The sequence below is a fragment of the Glycine max genome, chromosome 7 (assembly GCF_000004515.6).
Source record: "Glycine max cultivar Williams 82 chromosome 7, Glycine_max_v4.0, whole genome shotgun sequence".
In the NCBI taxonomy this organism is placed as follows: Eukaryota; Viridiplantae; Streptophyta; class Magnoliopsida; order Fabales; family Fabaceae; genus Glycine; species Glycine max.
The window spans coordinates 29118430-29141019 of NC_038243.2; positions in this window are offsets into that span (position 1 = coordinate 29118430).

A 22590-nucleotide genomic window follows, 5' to 3' on the forward strand; every position below is an offset into this window, starting at 1 on the left:
ATTTAAGTCCTGATAGTCTACGCACATTCCCACCTTGGCGTCCTTTTTTGGGACCGGGACAATGCTGGCCACCCAATCCGGGTATCGAGCTACAACTAAGAAACCCGCATCGAACTGCTTTCTCACTTCTTCTTTGATTTTTAAAGACATTTCGGGTCTCATCCTTCGTAGCTTTTGCTTAACCGGGGAAGACCCAGGATTCAATGGCAACTTATGATGCACAATGTCAGAGTCCAGACCGGGCATGTCTTGGTATGACCACGCAAAGACATCTTGATATTCTTCAAGAAGGGTTATCAAGCCTTGGTGGATAGGTGCGGTCATACCGGTTCCTACTCTTACTTCTTTCTTTCCCTCTCCGGTCCCTAAGTTTACCAGTTCGGTTTCCTCTTGGTGAGGCTTCATTTCGCGTTCTTCCTGAGTGATCAACCTCTCCAACTCTGGTGAAAGGACGTCCTCTTCCTCTTCTTCGTTTATCGTTTGGCTTACATCTCGGTCGAAATCGATCGTCTAACCCTCGTTGTTAGGATCCTGAAAGAATCGACCCTCATATCTATACCAATCAAGACAAAAGAAAAAAAACATGCAAAATGATATGAGAAAAGGTGGAACTGCAAGAACAGATGAAACAAGATCTCTTTGTTTATTTAATAAGGTAGGTTTCACAAAAAAAAAGAGAAAGTAATCTATAGCCTCTAATTATATTGAATCAGCGGTATAGACCTCTGACTGGCTTATCACGCGCCAGTTCCCCACTTGGGAATCGGGATGGCATGGTCGCACGAAATTTGGTGGGTCTTGAGGGAATTCCTCTCCTATTGCTGCCACCTCTTCCTCGAACATTATTCTGGCACTGGTGAAACACTGGCTAACATGGCCGGGCCATGCCCTATCCGCTTTGAGTCTTGATGGCGCATTCCTCCTTCCCGGCATCCCGAGTTCATACCCCAACCCATATTTGTACGGGTTTCCTCTAATGTCGACCACATCGGCATTCCCGAGGCCGTCCTTGCCCAGACCCATTCCGGGCTCATAACCGTGCTTGAGCATAACCCGTGCCACCATTATGGTCGCATTAGAGAGAGAAGGTAGCTACGGGCTCGTTTCCACAGAGGCACAACTCACCACCTCGAAGGATTGGAAAACTGTTTCCAATTATTCTTCCGCTGCTTCTACATATGGTGCGGAGGAGGGGCAGGTCACCAACATATCCTCTTCGCCTGACACTATCACCAAAAGTCCACCAACCACGAACTTCAATTTCTGGTGAAGCGTCGAAGGGACCACTCCTAGCGCATGAATCCAGGGTCTCCCTAAGAGGCATCTGTAGGCGGGATTTATGTCCATCACTTGAAAAACCACATTGCAAGTGTGGGGGCCTATCTGAATGGGGATGTCGATTTCCCCCATCACTTCCCGCCGACTACCGTCAAAGGCTCGTACCACCATCAAACTTGGTTTTAGACGTGACGCACTATAAGGAAGCTTCTCCAAGGTGGTCTTTGGCATCACATTTAAACTTGAACCATTGTCGATGAGTACCTTAGCGGCGACATGGTCCATACATCTGACGGACACATGTAGAGCCTTGTTGTGCCCTCTCCCCTCAACGGGAATCTCTTCTTTTGCAAACGCGATATAGTTATTGGTGGTTATATGATTAAAAATGCCTTCAAAACTCTCAACTGAGATGTCATGTGCTATGTGGGCTTCGTTGAGCACCTTTATTAATAGTGCACGATGAGGCTCGGAGTTTATGAGCAGTTCGAGCAAAGAGATCCTTGCCGGAGTCTTATTTAGTTGCTCAACTACTTTAAACTCGCTTTGTTGGATGAGACGAAGGAACTCATGCGCCTCTTCCAAAGTCACCGCCTTTCCTTGAAGACCTTCTTTCTTTTCAGCTCCTTTTACCCCCAGAGGATCCACTTCTTTTGAGGGGGTGGCTATGTCTGTGGGTTCTTGGATCATGGGCGCTTTCCCCTTGGAGGGAAATTCCACCGAGGGAGGGGGAGCGAACACCCGGCCACTACGGGTTACACCACTGAGGCCGGTGATGTTGGTCACCTTGGCTGACAAGGAGTCAACTTCGGTTGCAACTCTTTCTCCAAAAGCGGGAGGGGTATACTTCCCCGGAACGGCCTTATTGCTTTGATATGCAAACGGCGTTGTGTCGGGGGGTACATGGGCCTGGAGCCGGTCCCTTTCCTAGTGAAACATATTACTAGGGCTTTGGGGCTTGGGGGAACCTTCTTTTCTTCCGACTGCATGCAAATCTATGGTTCTTCCCTACCTCCTTTGGACACTTCGAGCTGCCCCCAGTCCATGAGCTGTTGAAGTAACTCTTCCACCACGGGACAGGTTTCCATGTCGTGTGACTCTTCGAGATGAAACAAACATTCATCCCTTTTGTCTCCGCCACGAGAGACCATGCATGCTTCTTGCAGTGACTGGTAGATGAACCGTCTAGATGTAGCCACATCTTCTAATCTCTTTTCCCTTGACGGTCCAACCTTTTTGATGGCGTTTACGCTAGCCCCTCCATGACTGGCCAGTGGATTGGCTTTAACGTTGGGACCCTCCTCTTGGAATAATAGCCAGCCGGCATTTATTAGGTGTTGTACCTTATATTTGAACGGCAGGCAGGAGTCAATGTTGTGTCCGGGGGCTCCATTATGGTATGCACACTTGGCATCCTAGTTGTACCACTTGGGGTATGGTGGCTAGAAGACCTTCCCGGGTATGGCCACCACCAAATGATTTTCCAATAATGAAGGCCACAACTCGGAGTATGCCATGGGAATAGGAGAGAAATCATCTTTCGGGGGAGGGCGCCGTGCATTATTGTAACTCGCGCCAGGAGTTGTATTATTGGTTGGTCGGGGAGTGGCTGGAGCTATGTGTTGGGCAGGCGTTCTTTCTGTTGTGGGAGGTCCTTTCACTTGAGTTAGGAGGGAACTCCCGGCTCGAATCGAAAAGTTCGGGGGGTTGTGCTGGTATGAGTTTTGGACATTTTGGGGCGCTTTCATCCATGTTGGGGCGGTGGTGACCGCGTGGGTATCTCCTTCCTTTTTCCTCGTGCCCACCACTGGGGCTCTTCTGTTGTTGTTGGGGGCAACGTTGGAGGCATATTCAAACTTGTCTTTTCTCAGTCCGGACTCGATTCTTTCTCCGGCGAAGACGAGGTCTGCAAAGTTAGTTGGCATGTATCCTATCAGCTTCTCATAGTAGAACGTAGGCAACATATCTACCATAATTGTGATTGTCGCAACGTGCCCTTTTGTGGGCGTGCGAGGCGAGCCTCACGGGTGCGCTTTCCAAAGGAGGAAAGATGCGCGGAGTCGCCACCAACTTTTATTTGTGGAAAACGTCGGAAAAACCGAAGGAAACCGGTCAAAATGAAAATTCTAAGTTCGGGAGTTGTATTTACGTTTGAGGAAGGTATTAGCACCTCTCACGTTTGTCTCAAAGGACAACATCCTATTTTTTAGAATTGTTGAAATTGTATTACCTTAACTTTTATTTCTTAAGAGTGAATCAAGTGATTCTTTTTACTTGAAAAGTGATCATTTTAAGGCGTTGGACCTTAAAAATGATCCATTTACTTGATAAGGAAAACTGAAATGATAAACTTTCAAACCCTATTTAGTGACCTTTTTGTGGACGAGCTTGACTAGGCGAGTTGATTTTAGCCTTAGTTTCACTTTAGTTATTAGTCAATTCGATTAAGAATGAAAAATCCCAAAGAGAAAACGTCCGATTTATTTTTCGCTTTATTTTACTAAAAGGTATTTTTTGATTATTATATTATTATTTTACCGTTTTTTTGACTTCCAACTTGGTTACGGCACGACCGAACGGTCGAAATTCATTTTAACTGAAATTAACGGATATTACAAATCAAATGTTCGATGGAAATTTATATTATTTTTTGATTAGGCGAGAAATGACTTAAATAGAAGCACGTCAAAAGGGGGTACGGAAAGTAAATGAAAACGAGAATAAAAATACATGAAACAAAATGTGGACCACCACGGGTACATAGAATGAATTGAAAAGCTCGGTTTGGGGTACTTACCAGTTGAAGACCGAAGAAAACGAAGAACGAACGATGGATGTCGAAGAACGGTTGAAAACCTTCGCGTAATTACTCACGGAAACGTTACGGAAGCGCCTCGGCTTGGATTTTCTTCACGGAAATAATTTTCCTCAGCAATTTCGAGAGAATAATAAGTGCCAAGAAGGCTGAACTCTTTCCTCTTCACTCCTTTCCCTATTTATAGCAAAATAAGGGAGGAGCTTGCCACCCAGCTCGCCCAGGCGAGCAAGGTTGCTTCCTCCAGAAGCAACCGCCTTCTGGAGGTAGAAACTGGAAGGCCCAAGTGGGCTTGATTGCTATTTGTACCCCCCTTTTTACTAAATGCATCCCCCCTTCTACTTTTTTTTTGGTAATTCTTTTCCCGTAACGTTACAAAACTTTACGAATTTCGTAACGACACCTATTTTCTTTCCGTAAGGTTACGAATCCTCACGGATCATTTATTTACTCTTTTTTAGCTTTCGAAGAAGTTACGGAAACTCACGGATTGCGCAAAAACACCTCCTTTTGGTTTCCGCCACATTACGAAATTTCACGAATCGCGTAAGCCTGCTTCCTTTTGATTTCCGGCATGTCTCGGGACTTCATATATTGTGAAACAAAGGATGCCGAGTATCTCAAAGCGGTCGATCAAAGGTTGCATATCATCAAGTAATAATCCCCGGACGAAATTAGGGTATGACAGTTGCCCCTCTTTACTTACCTTTTATCGAAGATAAGAGGAAAGCAAAGATAAGACACTGATTTCGTCCATCTTGCATTTTCTGTGATTAGTCTATGACGACTCTCATCTCTACTCCTTCTTTTTCTGCACAACACAAAACAAAATACAAACAACAAAAAACAACAATATCATAATATACATATACACATTTGGCAAAGGAATCAATCGGGAAAATAACAAAGATCACATTTCCCAGTCAAGAGGATCCGCACTTGACAATGAAAAACCCTGGAGAATGGAGGATTGCACTAGAGGGTCCTCACTACTCAATCATGAAGTATGGCTCCAAACTCTTTGGGTGGAGGACGCATGAACGAAAACGCAATTCATGGGGCTCTGAAAAAAGGCGAGAATGGAGGATTGCACTAGAGGGTCCTCACTAGTTAATCATGAAGCATATCTCCAAACTCTTTGGGTGGAGGATGCATGAATGAAAACGCAATTCATGGGGCTCCGAAAAAAGGCGAGAATGGAGGATTGCACTAGAGGGTCCTCACTAGTCAATCATGAAGCATAGCTCCAAACTCTTTGGGTGGAGGATGCATGAACGAAAACGCAATTCATGGGGATCCAGAAAAAAGGCGAGAATGGAGGATTGCACTAGAGGGTCCTCACTAGTTAATCATGAAGCATAGCTCCAAACTTTTTGGGTGGAGGATGCATGAACGAAAACGCATTTCATGGGGCTCCAAAAAAAGGCGAGAATAGAGGATTGCACTGGAGGGTCCTCACTAGTTAATCATGAAGCATATCTCCAAACTCTTTGGGTGGAGGATGCATGAACGAAAACGCAATTCATGGGGCTCCGAAAAAAGGCGAGAATGGAGGATTGCACTAGAGGGTCCTCACTAGTCAATCATGAAGCATAGCTCCAAACTCTTTGGGTGGAGGATGCATGAACGAAAACGCAATTCATGGATCCAGAAAAAAGGCGAGAATGGAGGATTGCACTAGCGGGTCCTCACTAGTTAATCATGAAGCATAGCTCCAAACTTTTTGGGTGGAGGATGCATGAACGAAAACGCATTTCATGGGGCTCCAAAAAAAGGCGAGAATAGAGGATTGCACTAGAGGGTCCTCACTAGTCAATCATGAAGCATAGCTCCAAACTCTTTGGGTGGAGGATGCGTGAACGAAAACGCAATTCATGGGGCTCCAAAAAAAGACGAGAATGGAGGATTGCACTAGAGGGTCCTCACTAGTCAATCATGAAGCATAGCTCCAAACTCTTTGGGTGGAGGATGCATGAACGAAAACGCAATTCATGGGGCTCCGAAAAAAAGGCGAGAATGGAGGATTGCACTAGAGGGTCCTCACTAGTCAATCATGAAGCATAGCTCCAAACTCTTTGGGTGGAGGATGCATGAACGAAAACGCAATTCATGGGGCTCCGAAAAAAGGCGAGAATGGAGGATTGCACTAGAGGGTCCTCACTAGTCAATCATGAAGCATAGCTCCAACTTTTTATTATTATTATTATTTTTATTATTTTTCTTTCTATTTTTTTTTCTTCTTATTCTTTTCTTGCTCGCTCTCTCTTTTTTTTCATAAGGTATTTTGCTACCTAAACATACGTATATTTTTGTGAGGTATTTTGCTACATACATGCGTGTCCAAGGTATCTTGCTACCATACATATATATGTTTTGTGAGATATTTTTGCTATATACATGCATATCCAAGGTATCTTGCTACCTAAACATACATATATATATTTTGTGAAGTATTTTTGCTACATACATGCATATCCAAGGTATCCTTCTACACACACACACACACACACATATATATATATATATATATATATATATATATATATATATATATATATATATATATATATATATATTGTGAGGTATGACTACCTTCTGAGCTTGTGCTTGTTTTATTCAAATACCTAGTGTCATACCCTAATTTCGTCCGGGGACCTTTGCTTGATGACATGCGACCTTTGTTTGGTCCTTGTAAGGTGCTTGGCACCCATCATTAGGCAATTTGTGAAATTCCGAGACATGCCGAAAAACAAAAGAAAATATTGATGCACAATCCGTAAAGGTTCCGTGACACACCGGAAATCAAATGGAAGCATCGTTGCATAATTAGTGAGGTTCCGTAACATTCCGTAAGTCAAAAAGGGGATGATTATGTAATCCGCAAGGTTCCGTAAACATTACAGAAAGAAAACAAGTATCGTTACGAAATTCGTAAGTTTCCGTAACTTTACGAAAAAAGAATCACCAAAAAAAAGGCAGAGGGGGTGTACTTAGTAAAAATGGGGGTGCAAATAGCAACCAGGCCCACTTGGGCCCTCCAGAAGGCTGTTGCTTCTGGAGGAAGCAACCTGGCTCGCCTGGGCGAGCTGGGCGGCAACCATCTCCCCTATTTTGCTATAAATAGGGGAGGAAGTGAAGAAGAAAAGGGTTCAGCCCCTTAGGCACTTCTCTCTCTTTCGAATTTGCTTGGAAAAATTGTTTCCGTGAAGAAAATCTAAGCCGAGGCGCTTCCGAAACGTTTCCGTAACGTTTTCCGTAAGGAATTTCGCGAAGGTTTCGACCGTTCTTCGACATTCTTCATTCGTTCTTCATCGTTCTTCGATCTTCAACGGGTATTTTTATTCTCGTTTCATTTACTTTTTATACCCCCATTTGACGTGCTTAAGTCATTTTATTTAAGTCATTTCTCGCTTAAACTAAAAATAAAATAAATTTCCACCGATCGTTTGAATTGTATTATCTGTTAACTTCGGTTAAAATAAATTCCGACCGTTCGGTCGTGTCGTAACCACGTTGGAAATCAAAAAAGAGGTAAAAAATAATATAATAATAAAAAAAACATCTTTTAGTAAAATAAAGCGGAAAATCAATCGGACGTTTTTCTCTTTGGGATTTCTCATTCTTAATCGAATTGACTAATAACTAAGGTGAAACTAAGGCTAAAATCAACTCGCCTAGTCAAGCTCGTCCACAAAAATAGGTTTTGAATTTTATCATTTAAATTTCTTACTAAGTAAATGGATCATTTTCAAGGTCCAACGCCTTAAAATGATCACCTCTTAAGTAAAAAAGAATCACTTGATAAGAAAGAACTACGTAGGTCTGATTTTCTCATCCCAATTGAGGAATACGTAGGAGCAAAGGGAAACACCCTTGTCGACCACAAAAAGAGAAAAAAACATAAAAAGGGTATAAAGGATATAAGGACATAAAAGGGAACGTAAAAATCAAAGTCATGTTTGCACATTCGATTAAAGGCTGTCGTCACTTGTGATGGATGTGTGGGGTGCTAATACCTTCCCCGCGCGTAAATACAACTCCCGAGCCTTTCACTTAAAAGTTCGTAGATCGCGTCTTTTCTGGTTTTTCCGACGTTTTCCTCAAATAAACATTGGTGGCGACTCCGCGTGTATTCCTTTCGTGGGACACGCATCCCGCGAGTCACGCGTCGCCCTCCCGCCGAAGGGTAGGTTGCGACAGTTGGCGACTCCACTGGGGAATGTTTTTAGAGAGTTAGGCCATTTAATCTTGTGCAATATTTTACCGTGACTTATCCCTTTGTTGGTTTCCCTTCATTATGTTCTTGTGTATATAAACTCTTTATTGCTTTTAGTGCGTTTTAAAATGTATGCATGAGGTAAATATTTATTCATTTAATGCACACAAACACAAACACTATATGCACACACTGTGAGTGAAAAAGGGCCCTATACCCGAGTTCATGGGAACATAAGGACCGGAGGTGAATCTGTGATCATGCTAGGTCTCCGACTTGCTTGATTACAGTGAACCCTCATCTAGAGCTTTTCTCTTTGAAAACTTATTGTTGCTAGTAGTCCCTACTTCTGCGATATGTTCTTCGAAGAGAATGATACCTCTAGAAACTATCAAAAGAGATATGACTACCTTGGGGGTTATCACTAAATGCCTAGTTAGTTCTCTCCCTTATAGGTCCCTTAAATAGGGGGGTACGGAGCGAATACGCTGCGTGCCATTTTTCACAACTGCCATGCATAAGTATCATATACCCTTTTGCTTATGTTCAGTGAATATTGTCATACTATGTACATTCCCGTATTGTGTCTTTTGCATAGGCATCGCATATGGGTTCTGTCTTGATCCCTTCTGTAAACAAACCAACGGAGGGTCCGTGTCGCCTTCTTAAAAACGTACGTTGGGGCACTTTGCTACCCCTAGACATTGTATCTAAGAAGGGGACAAATTCCTCAGACCCCTGCATTCCTAGATTGCATCTGTGTCATATGCATTCCTTCATGCATTCATCCATTCCACCCATGAGATATCGGAGTTTTGATTTGCACCAGCTTTTTGTCTCACTTTAGTAAGCATGGGGACAAATCAAACCGGCAAGAGGTTTTACCAAGTCAAGGTTAAAAGCCTAGATACCACCAGCATCAAGGAATTAGGGCGGTTGATGGGACCTCTCCAAATGCAAGCCTTCCGCAGGACTTACGGAAAGATCTTAGAGTTGACCATAGCAGAGGTATCCATAGAAGCCATTGCATCACTCACCCAATACTACGACCAGCCTTTGAGATGCTTCACGTTCGGAGACTTCCAATTAGTACCAACCATTGAAGAATTTGAGGAAATTCTAGGATGTCCTCTCGGGGGAAGAAAACCATATCTTTCCTCCGGGTGTCTCCCCTCTTTGAGCAGAATTGCAACTATGGTCAAGGATTCAGCAAGAGGTTTGGATCGCATAAAACAGACTCGGAACGGCATAGCGGGCCTACCACGGAGGTACCTAGAAGACAAGGCGAGGGGTATGGCCAATCAAGGAGATTGGGTCCCGTTTATGGATGTGTTAGCTTTGCTAATTTTTGGGGTCGTCCTCTTTCCAAACGTGGATGGTTTGGTGGACCTAGCAGCAATCGACGCTTTCCTTGCATACCACCATAGCAAGGAAAGTCCGGTGGTAGCTGTTCTGGCAGATTTATTTGACACATTTGACCGAAGGTGCGAAAAGAGTAGCGCACGGATCGTCTGTTGCTTGCCCGCCCTCTGTGTTTGGTTAGTTTCGCACTTGTTCCAGCAAGACACAAGGCATCCATGTCCGCTCCTCAGCCATCGCTCGTGTACTGAAAAGAGGAGAATAGATTGGGACCAGCTTTTGGCCGGGATAGGAGGTAGAACAATCAATTGGTTCCCCCGATGGAAGGAAGGAAAGGAAGGAGTCCTTTTCTCATGTGGAGGATACCCAAACATTCCGCTGATAGGAACGAGGGGTTGTATTAACTACAATCCCGCGCTCGCTATAAGACAACTAGGGTACCCCATGAGGGGAGCACCGACGGAAGAAAGCATGTCTCCTTTCCTTGTGAGGGATTTCGGCGCACAAAATTTCAAGGCTATACAAAGAATCCATAAGGCATGGGAAACCCCGTTAAGGAAAGATCAAGAACTTAGGGGCATTCGTAATGGCATCATTGGTGGGTACCATGAATGGCTGAAAGTTCATATACGAGGTTTAGATTGGCTCGCCAAGTTAAAAGTCGTCAGCGAAGAGAGTTTTGAAGCACCGGAAGAGGACGAAGAAGTCCAAGCTCTCAAAAGCGAGTTAGGAAAGGCGAAACTTGCCAAGGAGAAGTTCAAGTTGGCCGCTACACACATCCGGAAGGAGTGTGCCGGATTACGGGAAGAGAATGCAACTACCGCAAGAGCCCTTGAACAAGAGACCAAGAGGGCTCGCAAGGAAGAGTATGGCCGGAATAAATTTCGCGGAGCTCTGTGGGGTAGCAAAAATGAACTCAAGCTGCGAAGGGAAGAGAGGGACCAGTCGCGAGCACATAGCATGGTTTTGAAAGAGGAGTTAGTTGCCTGTTCAAGGTCCAAAAGAAGCTTGTCTCAGCGTTTATGCGAGACGGAGACCAACATGCTAGCTATCATCGCCAAGTACCAAGAAGAGTTAGGTCTAGCCACGACCCACGAGCATAGGATCGCGGACGAGTATGCTCAAGTATACGCGGAAAAAGAGGCTAGAGGAAGGGTGATCGACTCTTTACACCAAGAGGCAACCATGTGGATGGATCGGTTTGCTCTTACCTTGAACGGGAGTCAAGAACTTCCCCGCTTGTTAGCCAAGGCCAAGGTGATGGCAGACACCTACTCCGCCCCCGAAGAGATTCATGGGCTTCTCGGCTATTGTCAGCATATGATAGACTTAATGGCCCACATAATTAGAAATCGTTAGGAAACTTGTATGGTCTCTCAGACCTTGACTAGATACGACTTTCTTTTTGAAAATAAAAAGAGTTGGTCCCATGTTTCTACTCCAAAAAGCTTGTGCAAATCAAATCACAACTACATTTCATCTCTAGCATGCATTTTCTTTCTTTCTTTACCCACTCCTCACGTTTGGTTTTTTTAGGGAAAAACACCATAACTAAACGCGCCACAAGGCATCCCTATCGCACCAGATCCAAATCTAGAACGATGGGTGATCAAGAGGAGACACAGGAACAAATGAAAGCCGACATGTCGGCTCTGAAAGAACAAATGGCCTCCATGATGGAGGCCATGTTAGGTATGAGGCAGCTCATGGAGAAGAACGCGGCCACCGCTGCCGCTGCCAGTTCGGCTGCCGAAGCAGACCCAACTCTCTTGGCAACTGCGCACCATCCTCCCTCAAACGTAGTAGGACGGGGAAGGGACGCACTGGGGCACGATGATAGCCCTCACCTGGGATACAACCGAGCGGCTTACCCTTATGGATTGCCGCCCAACTACTCACCACCCGTCTTGCAAGACGATGCGGGCCATATTGCTTCTCCCGTCCTTGAAAGAGAGCCCCCTCAACAGCCCGAAGAAGTCCATAAAGACCCTTAAGGCTATGCTCGAAGGGATGTCGAGTTCTATCCCCCGATCCCCGAAGGGCCGGCACCCAGCACGTTGCCTCAGCCCAACATCGCAACACAACCAATAGTTTTGTCCACGGAAGGACCATCCCCGGCAACTGAGGAAAGGAGGAAGCTCGATCTCCTTGAGGAAAGATTGAGGGCCGTGGAAGGATTTGGGGACTATCCATTCGCAGACATGACGGATCTTTGCTTAGTACCCGATGTTGTTATCCCCCCGAAGTTCAAAGTGCCGGACTTCGACAAGTATAAAGGGACGACTTGTCCCAAAAACCATCTCAAGATGTACTGCCGCAAGATGGGCGCACACTCTAAGGACGAGAAGCTATTAATACACTTCTTTCAAGATAGCTTGGCCGGAGTCGCGGTAGTGTGGTACACTAATTTGGAAGCTTCCCGTATCCGTACTTGGAAGGATCTGATTACTGGCTTCCTAAGGCAATATCAGTACAATTCTGATATGGCTCCCGACCGCACTCAACTGCAGAATATGTTCAAGAAAGAGGGTGAAACCTTTAAAGAATATGCGCAGCGGTGGAGAGATTTGGCGGCACAAGTAGCTCCTCCCATGGTTGAGAGAGAGATGATCACCATGATGGTAGACACTCTACCAGTGTTCTACTATGAGAAGCTAGTAGGTTACATGCCGTCCAGCTTCGCGGATCTAGTATTCGCCGGGGAAAGAATCGAGGTAGGATTGAAAAGAGGAAAGTTTGATTACGTTTCCTCCACGAGTGCGAATGCCAAAAGAATCGGGGCAACAGGGGCAAAAAGGAAGGAAGGAGATGCCCATGCCGTCTCTTCAACACCCGCGTGGGTCAAACCCCAGCAAACGCCTCATGGTACCCATCAGTATGCGCAACATCACCCGAGCTTCTCGGCTCATACCGGGAATGCCTCTAGCTCAACACCCGTGCAGCCTAAGGCACCCACCCAGAGGGAAGCTCCCCAAGTTCCAACTCCGAACACGACTCGCCCGGCCGGTAATTCCAACACGACAAGGAACTTCCCTCCGAGGCCATTTCAAGAATTCACCCCACTCCCAATGACGTACGAAGACCTCTTGCCATCCCTCATCGCCAATCATTTGGCCGTGGTAACTCCCGGAAGGGTTCTCCAACCCCCTTTCCCAAAATGGTATGACCCTAATGCAACTTGCAAGTACCATGGGGGTGTCCCGGGACATTCCGTTGAAAAATGCTTGGCCCTTAAATACAAGGTCCAACATTTGATGGATGCTGGATGGCTGACCTTCCAAGAGGATCGGCCCAATGTGAGAACCAACCCGCTCGCCAATCATGGAGGGGGAGCAATTAACGCCGTTGAGTCCGATAGACCGCGCAAGTCTAAACCTTTAAGGGATGTGGCAACCCCTAGGAGGTTTATCTTCGAGGCCCTACAAAAGGGAGGTGTGATTCCCCATAGTGGGTGTAAGGAGGAATTGTTACAGCGGATGATAGATCAAGGTCGACTAGAAGTCAGCAGTGAAGGAAAAGAAGAGCAGCATATATGCATGCAGTCCACGGATGTGAGCTGTGTTGCGAAGTCCAAACCCTTGGTGATATACTTCACTAAAAGCGCAGCTTCGCAGAAGCCCGGACACCCCTCAGCAGCTAAACCTGTTCCTTTCCCATACCAAAGTAGCCACGCAGTACCATGGAGATATACACCTCCGAGGGGGAAGGAAGAAGAAGTCACCGACGTCAGCTCGTTGTCAGCTAAAGTAACAAATATCATGGGACTGAGTGGTGTGACCTGTAGTGGTCGTGTGTTCGCGCCTCCGGACCTACCAGTCCAACCCGCGGACGTCAAGGGAAAAGGAAAAGTGGTGGAGGAACAAGATGGCGAAGCACCCCACGCTTCGAATAAAGATATTCCGGTAAAGGGCCTCCCGCAGAAAAAGGATGGTAAAAAGGAGGTGTCGCTAGAGGAAGCCAGCGAGTTCCTCCGTATAATTCAGCAGAGCGAATTCAAGGTTATCGAACAGCTCAACAAAACCCCGGCCAGGGTCTCGCTGTTGGAGTTACTTATGAGCTCCGAGCCTCATCGGGCTCTGCTAGTAAAAGTTCTGAACGAGGCCCAAGATATCTCGGTAGAAGGTTTCGGAGGGCTGGTCAACAATATCACTGCCAACAACTATCTTGCCTTCGCCGAAGAAGAAATCCCCGCCGAGGGGAGAGGGCATAATAAGGCTTTACACGTATCAGTCAAGTGTATGGACCATATCGTAGCCAAGGTGCTCATCGATAATGGTTCCAGTTTAAACGTGATGCCTAAGAGCACTTTGGAGAAATTACCATTCAATGCTTCCCACTTAAAGCCGAGTTCGATGGTGGTTCGTGCCTTCGATGGCACTCGCCGAGAGGTTAGGGGAGAGATCGATCTCCCAGTACAAATAAGCCCTCACACCTGTCAAGTCACCTTCCAAATAATGGATATTAACCCCCCCTACAGCTGTCTGTTGGGGCGCCCGTGGATCCACTCAGTGGGAGTTGTGCCCTCTACACTCCACCAAAAGTTGAAATTCGTAGTGGAGGGGCACTTGGTCATCGTGTCAGGCGAGGAAGACATCTTGGTGAGCTGCCCATCCTCTATGCCTTATGTGGAAGCCGCAGAAGAATCGTTAGAAACCACTTTCCAGTCTTTTGAGGTGGTCAGCATTTCCTCCGTGGACTCCTTCTCTGGGCAGCCTTGCCTGTCCGATGCAGCAGTAATGATGGCCCGAGTTATGTTAGGGAACGGTTACGAACCCGGAATGGGTTTAGGCAAGGACAATGGCGGCATAACTAGTCTGATAAATGCCAAAGGAAATCGTGGGAAGTATGGTTTAGGCTATAAGCCCACTCAGGCGGATATGAAAAGAAGCATCGCGGGAAGGAAGAGCAGTGGTCAAAGCTCGCGTTGGAGACAAGAAAGTGAAAGAAGCTCGCCCTGCCACATAAGTAGAAGCTTTATAAGCGCGGGTCTGGGAGACAAAGGTCAAGTGGTCGCGATATGCGAAGATGATGTTCCGAGTACATTGGATTTGGTACGACCATGCCTTCCTGATTTCCAGCTGGGAAATTGGCGAGTGGAGGAACGCCCCGGCATTTACGCAACAAGCATAATGTAAACCTTTACAGTTTTTAAAAGCTCTATAGTTGGGCCCAGGCTTTAGAGTTTTTCCTTTTGTTAAGGCTTTGTGTCTTTTGTTTTTGAATTTATAATACAAGGATCTTTCTTCATCTGTTCCTACGTCTCTACCCATTCTCATTCATTTGCATGTTTACTTCTTTTTTTGAAACGGCAGATCCGATGACGAGTCCCCCGAAGGTACTAATACCTGGGACCCGCCTATCGACTTCGAGCAAGAAATGAGTCAAACGGAAGATGAAGGAAACGAGGATGTGGGACTTCCCACAGAATTAGAAAGAATGGTCACCCATGAGGACCAAGAAATGGGACCTCATCAAGAAGATACAAAGCTGGTAGACTTAGGAATTGGCAGTGGAAAAAGGGAAGTAAAGATAGGTACAAATATTACCGCACCTATTCGTGAGGAATTAATAATCCTGCTAAAGGACTACCAAGACATCTTTGCTTGGTCATACCAAGATATGCCCGGTTTGAGTTCTGACATTGTACAACACCGATTACCTCTAAATCCCGAGTGTTCCCCGGTAAAGCAGAAACTGAGAAGGATGAAGCCCGAAACATCCTTGAAGATAAAAGAAGAAGTGAAGAAGCAATTTGACGCTGGATTTCTGGCCGTCGCTCGGTATCCAGAATGGGTTGCCAACATCGTACCGGTTCCTAAGAAAGATGGGAAAGTACGAATGTGTGTGGATTATCGAGACCTGAATCGGGCCAGTCCCAAGGACAATTTTCCTTTACCACACATCGATATCCTCATAGATAACACGACCAATTTCGCTTTATTTTCCTTCATGGACGGTTTCTCCGGTTACAATCAGATAAAGATGGCGCCCGAGGATATGGAAAAGACTACTTTCGTCACCCTGTGGGGGACGTTCTGTTACAAGGTGATGTCCTTTGGACTCAAGAATGCCGGGGCAACTTATCAACGGACCATGGTAGCTTTGTTCCATGATATGATGCATCAAGAGATCGAGGTATATGTGGACGACATAATTGCTAAATCTAAATCTGAGGAAGAACACCTTGTCAACCTGCGGAAGTTGTTTGAAAGGCTTAAGAAATATCAATTAAGGTTGAACCCCGCCAAGTGTACCTTTGGGGTCAAATCAGGGAAATTACTTGGGTTCATTGTAAGCCAGAAAGGGATAGAGGTAGACCCCGAAAAGGTGAAGGCTATCCTTGAGATGCCAGAACCCCGTACAGAGAGGCAAGTCCGAGGTTTCCTGGGACGCTTGAATTATATTGCTAGATTCATATCGCAGCTCACCGCCATTTGTGAGCCGTTGTTCAAGCTCTTATGCAAAAACCAAACTAATCGCTAGAATGAGGATTGCCAAGAAGCTTTTGGAAGGATCAAGAAGTGCCTTATGAATCCTCCCGTGCTTATGCCACCAGTACCTGGAAGGCCTCTCATTTTGTACATGACAATCTTAGACGAGTCAATGGGGTGTATGCTGGGGCAACATGACGAATCCAGAAAGAAAGAGCGCGCTGTTTACTACCTAAGTAAGAAGTTCACGACCTGTGAAATGAATTACTCCTTGCTCGAAAGAACGTGTTGTGCTTTAGTATGGGCATCCCATCGCCTAAGGCAGTACATGCTGAGCCATACTACCTGGTTGATATCCAAGATGGACCCGGTTAAGTACATCTTTGAAAAGCCAGCTCTCACGGGACGAATCACCCGGTGGCAAGTCCTGCTATCCGAGTTTGATATAGTCTACGTCACCCAAAAGGCGATAAAAGGAAGCGCCTTAGCAGATTATTTGGCTCAACAGCCTCTTAACGACTATCAGCCCATGCATCCTGAATTCCCGGATGAGGACATCATGGCCTTGTTTGAGGAAAAATTGGACGAAGATCGGGACAAATGGACCGTATGGTTTGACGGAGCGTCAAACATTCTAGGCCATGGCGTTGGGGCAGTATTGGTCTCTCCGGACAATCAATGTGTACCTTTCACAGCCAGGCTAGGATTCGACTGCACCAACAACATGGCCGAATATGAAGCATGTGCCCTGGCCGTCCAGGCAGCGATTGACTCCAACGTCAAACTACTCAAGGTGTACGGCGACTCAGCGTTGGTAATCCATCAGCTGAGAGGGGAATGGGAAACTAGAGATCCCAAGCTGATACCCTACAAAGCCTATATCAAGGAATTGGCTAAGACCTTTGATGAGATCTCCTTCCATCATGTTCCCCGCGAGAAAAATCAAATGGCGGATGCACTTGCTACTTTGGCGTCTATGTTTCAGCTAACACCGCACGGGGATCTACCTTACATTGAATTTTGGTGTCGTGGAAAACCCGCGCATTGTTGCCAGGTAGAAGAGGAACGGGACGGAAAGCCTTGGTATTTCGACATCAAGCGATATGTCGTAAGCAAAGAATACCCGCCAGAAATTGCCGACAATGATAAGAGGACATTAAGAAGGTTGGCCGCCGGTTTCTTCATGAGTGGGAGTATACTGTATAAGAGAAATCACGACATGACACTCCTGCGGTGTGTGGATGCCAGGGAGGCAAATCACATGATCGAGGAAGTCCATGAGGGCTCGTTTGGAACGCACGCCAACGGGCATGCTATGGCCCGGAAGATCCTAAGAGCAGGTTATTACTGGCTTACCATGGAAAGTGATTGTTGTGTCCATGTGAGGAAATGCCACAAATGTCAAGCGTTCGCAGATAATGTCAACGCTCCACCACATCCTCTGAATGTCATGTCCGCCCCTTGGCCTTTCTCCATGTGGGGAATAGATGTCATCGGGGCCATTGAGCCCAATGCCTCGAATGGTCATCCTTTCATCCTCGTGGCGATAGATTATTTCACCAAGTGGGTCGAGGCGGCTTCCTATACCAGTGTCACGAGGGGTGTAGTGGTCAGGTTCATTAAGAAAGAGATCATCTACCGATATGGTTTGCCAAGGAAGATTATCACAGACAACGGCACCAACCTGAATAACAAGATGATGGGGGAAATGTGCGAGGAGTTTAAAATCCAACATCACAATTCCACACCCTACCGGCCAAAGATGAATGGAGCCGTGGAAGCGGCCAATAAGAATATAAAAAAGATTATCCAAAAGATGACCGTGTCATACAGAGATTGGCACGAAATGCTCCCCTTTGCATTACACGGTTACCGAACTTCAGTGCGAACGTCAACTGGGGCAATGCCGTTCTCATTGGTATATGGGATAGAGGCTGTATTACTGTTTGAGGTAGAAGTCCCGTCATTAAGGATCTTGGCAGAATCCGGATTAAAGGAATCCGAGTGGGCTCAAACGCGCTATGACCAGCTCAACCTCATTGAGGGTAAGCGCTTAACGGCCATGAGTCATGGGCGTTTGTACCAGCAAAGAATGAAGAGTGCATTCGACAAGAAAGTACGCTTGCGCAAGTTCCATGAGGGAGACCTTGTCCTAAAGAAAATGTCCCATGCTGTCAAGGACCATCGAGGGAAATGGGCCCCGAACTACGAAGGGCCTTTTGTTGTGAAGAGGGCTTTTTTCCGGAGGAGCCCTGGTGCTTACCAACATGGATGGTGAAGAGTTACCTTCACCCGTGAATTCTGATGTCGTCAAGCGATATTATGCTTAGAATCTGGGGCAATTAAGGATGTCGCTGCATGTTCTTTATCATTATGTGTTTTCTGGATTTCCCCCAGGGATTTCCCGTCTGCTATATCTCTCGTTACAATCTTTCAAAGAAATGAACGTGGATTCGAGGCTTTAGTCCTCACGTTGGTTTCAAACCTTGCATTTGATTTGTGATCACCTGAGCCCTTCCGCTCAGTTCGTGGGATGCCCCAAGCGCTTAATTAAAATTGAACCTAAACCAACTTTTGCTAAAATTTGCTGCGTTTGAAAACATTTATGCATATGCATACGCATGCATATTGTTGTGGTAAAACAGGGGCAGGATCATCTTGAGTTACCTTCTGGGGTGGGGACAAAACGTGGACAGCAGAAACCAATCAAGCTAAAACAATGACGCGGTCAAGATTGGCCGAACCTGGTTGTTTATTACTTGCAGGTACTTAGGAACGGATGCAAGTGGGGATGGGGTCACGACCGACTGATCGTTGCCCTTTCTCTGCGCTAGACAAGCAGAGAACGTCGCTGCAAGGCAGCCCCGTATCCTATGTATTCGCAGTTGTCTTACTATTTGTTTGTTTTAAAAATAAGTAATCAACGCTTAATTCTAACTTAAGTAAGTTCAAGTTAGGCAAAGCGCTAAACCATAAGGAAGGAGGGGACATGGTTAATGTTCCTCTCAAAAAAAAAAAATGCAGGTTAGCTCGCCTGGGCGAGCCACCCCTGCACCAAATTATAAGAATGACGAAAGGAGGGACGTTTTTGCATTCAAAAACCTTTTTTTCCCCCTTTCAAAAGCCATACCCACGGGATTTACGAGTTTGCAGCCCTAGGGTCATCATTTTTTGCATTTTTTTGATTCCGTTTTGCGCTTTTGTTCATCACCAACAAGTAAGTATTCCATCCCTAAGTTTTAGCTTTTCATTGGTGTATTTTGGTCTCCTTTTGGTGCTCTAAAATGTGGGAATATGCTCAAATATGTGGGGCAATTTTGGTTTGTTTTCTTGCTTGATTGGGTTGAATTGGGGGTTTGTATGGGATGGCCCTAGGCCTATAATGCATTTTGAAGCAATGGGACATGCCACATTGTCCCCGTTCTCTTGCTATTGATACCTAAACGCGCGCCCACCAAGTGTTCGGTGAAATGCCTCAATGGCATTAGCGCGTGGTTTTCATAGGGAAACAACCCGTGGGGCCTTTTGGTTTGCACATATTTTCTTTTTTTTTGGGGCATGCATTCATTCCCGAAAAGGCTAGAGTAATTGCCCCACATATATCCTAGGCCTAGGAACCAAAGTTTTATACAAAAAGAAACACAAGAGGAGGTGCATATTGGGTAAAGTTACCCTTTTTGGCCAGCAATCAGCTATGAGCCACGCTACAATAATTTCCCTACGCCTAGATGTTTAGGAATTTTGCTCCTCATAAATGTGTAGGTTTAGAATAGGTAGCTAAATACCTTTGGCAATTTACACTTTGGGTGTGGTAGCAAAATACTTGGATGTATGTACATGTAATTTTTGGTAGTCAAAATGTCTCGCAAAAAAATATAAATATGTTGCATGTTTTGTAAAGGAAATACCTTACAAAAATACCTTTTAATTTGAATACAATTTTAGTCAGCAAAAGAAAATGTACTTGAATTTGCATGCGGCTTTAGGTAGCAAAAACACTTGAGTAAAGCATGAAATGTATCACCTTATTGTGTAGATAGCCAAGATTCATCACAAAGTTTGTATATGCATAAGTATTAGAAATACCGGAATGTGCACATGTGCAATTTTTGGTACCCCAAATGCTTTGAGTACGCATGTATGTAAATTTAGCCAAGGAAGTTCATGAGATGTAGGTAACAAATACACCTTGGAAGTACATATAAATAATCTAGGTAACGAAGGTGCCTTGATTGTATATGGGTGCATTTTTCTTAGTTATAAGAATGTCTTGTGCAAGTGAACGTTCGTAAAGAAGTATGCGCATAAGCTTGCTCTAAATTTACATTGATGTTTGTATTTATTGGAGGAGGTTGTATGCCATTTTTGTTTTAAGAGTAGCATTCCTTGGTAAAACTAACTTTCCAAATGTTTGCCTTCGCAGGAAATGGCCCCGAGGAAGCTTGCCTCAAAGAGGTCCAGGAAGGATAAGGCGGCCGAAGGGACTAGTTCTGCTCCTGAGTATGACAGTCACCGCTTTAGGAGCGCTGTACACCAGCAGCGTTTCGAGGCCATCAAGGGATGGTCGTTTCTCCGGGAGCGACGCGTCCAGCTCAGGGACGACAAGTATACTGATTTCCAGGAGGAAATAGGGCGCCGGCGGTGGACATCACTGGTTACCCCCATGGCCAAGTTCGATCCAGAAATAGTCCTTGAGTTTTATGCCAATGCTTGGCCAACAGAGGAGGGCGTGCGTCACATGAGATCCTGGGTAAGGGGTCAGTGGATCCCGTTTGATGCCGACGCTATCGGCCAGCTCCTGGGATATCCGTTGGTGTTGGAAGAGGGCCAGGAATGCGAGTATGGCCAGAGGAGGAACCGGTCTGATGGGTTCGATGAGGAGGCCATCGCCCAGTTACTATGTATACCGGGGCAGGATTTTTCCCGGACTGCTGCAGGGAGGCGAGTGCGAATCATGCGCACCAACATAACCACCCTGACTCAGATATGGATGACTCTGCTGCTCAGCAACATCCTGCCCACCGATCATAATTCCGACCTCCCCATGCCGAAGTGTCAACTGGTGTATGGCGCCTACTAGGCACCCTTTGGACCTAGATAAGTCCAACAGGGCCCTGGGATTTCCCTCGCTGATCACAGGACTCTGCCAGTCATTCGGAGTCCCCGTTGCACCTACCAAGGTAATTCGGCCGCCCATCACCCGAGCTTTTATTGAGAAGTACTGTACCCAGAGACAGGCTCAGGGTGATGCTCCACAGGCCGCAGGCGCGCCACCACCACCTCATCAGGCTGGCCAGGCTGGGGCATTTGACATGGAGCAGTATTTACGGCATTTGGTTCGCCAGCAGGCAGCCAACCACCGGGCACATGTGCAGACCCATGATTGTCTGTACCAGATGAGCCTCAGCATGCAGAGCCAGGGCTTCGCTTCTTTTTCATGCCCTACTCCAGACCAGTTCAGGGCAGAGGTCGCATGGCCCGGGGATTGGCCCGAGGCCCAAGCAGGAGAGGCTCCCCCAGAAGCTCCCGGCGATGGAGAAGAGGCCCACGAGGACGAGGAGATGGCCGATTTGCTTGACTTCTTGGGAGGGAGTGGAGATACATGACTCGGAGATCCCCAGATTCATGTTTTCTTTCATATTTCTTTTATCATTTTTATGTTATGTTTTGACTTGAGAGACTAATGTTTGTTTTTGTTGTTTTGATTGTCATTTGTACAGCGCATGCATTTTTGTTTGGATTGTTGCGTTAGTGTTTATATATCATTACTATCAATGATGTTTGAAATTCTGGAACCGTGTAGAGTTCTTCGTTTAGGAACATCGTCCAAAAAAATATAATAATAAAACGAACAAAAAAACAAAAAAAATAGACAAATAAAAATCAAAAAAGAGAGGAAAAAGAAAGCAAGTAAGGAAAAAAGATGGAAAAAGAAAAATAAGTTGTCTAGCTGAAAAACCGACATGCTTTTGAGAAGAGATGACTTCCAACTTTTCTTTGAAAAAATTCATTGATCATTACCAATTTTTGAAAAAAAGTGTGTATACACCTGAAGGGTGAACGCTGTGAAAATTTTCCCGGACGCCCGAAATGGACTCGGGTGAATGCACAAATTGATAAAAGAACATATTTTGGAAACATTGGGTTGATTTAAAATAGAGGAAATGAATCCTGAGCCCTAGCATCACATGACCATAAAAATTTGACACTTGAGTGTCCACATAAGTGCATGCATGACCAGTTTTGCATAAAATTTCCAAATCATCATTTTTGCATTTGTGTCATGGAAATAATGTGGGGCATCCCTTTTATCCTTGAACCAAACCAAACCCCGCCATGTATCATGCCTGGTCATTCTACAAGTCTTGAGCCAAAATCCTGACTCACCATAAACCTTGACCCAGGGTGAGAATGTCAATCTTTACCCTCGAAAAAAAAAAAAGAGGAAAAGAAGGAAAATTTCCAATCAAAGAGAAAGCAAAAAGAAAAGA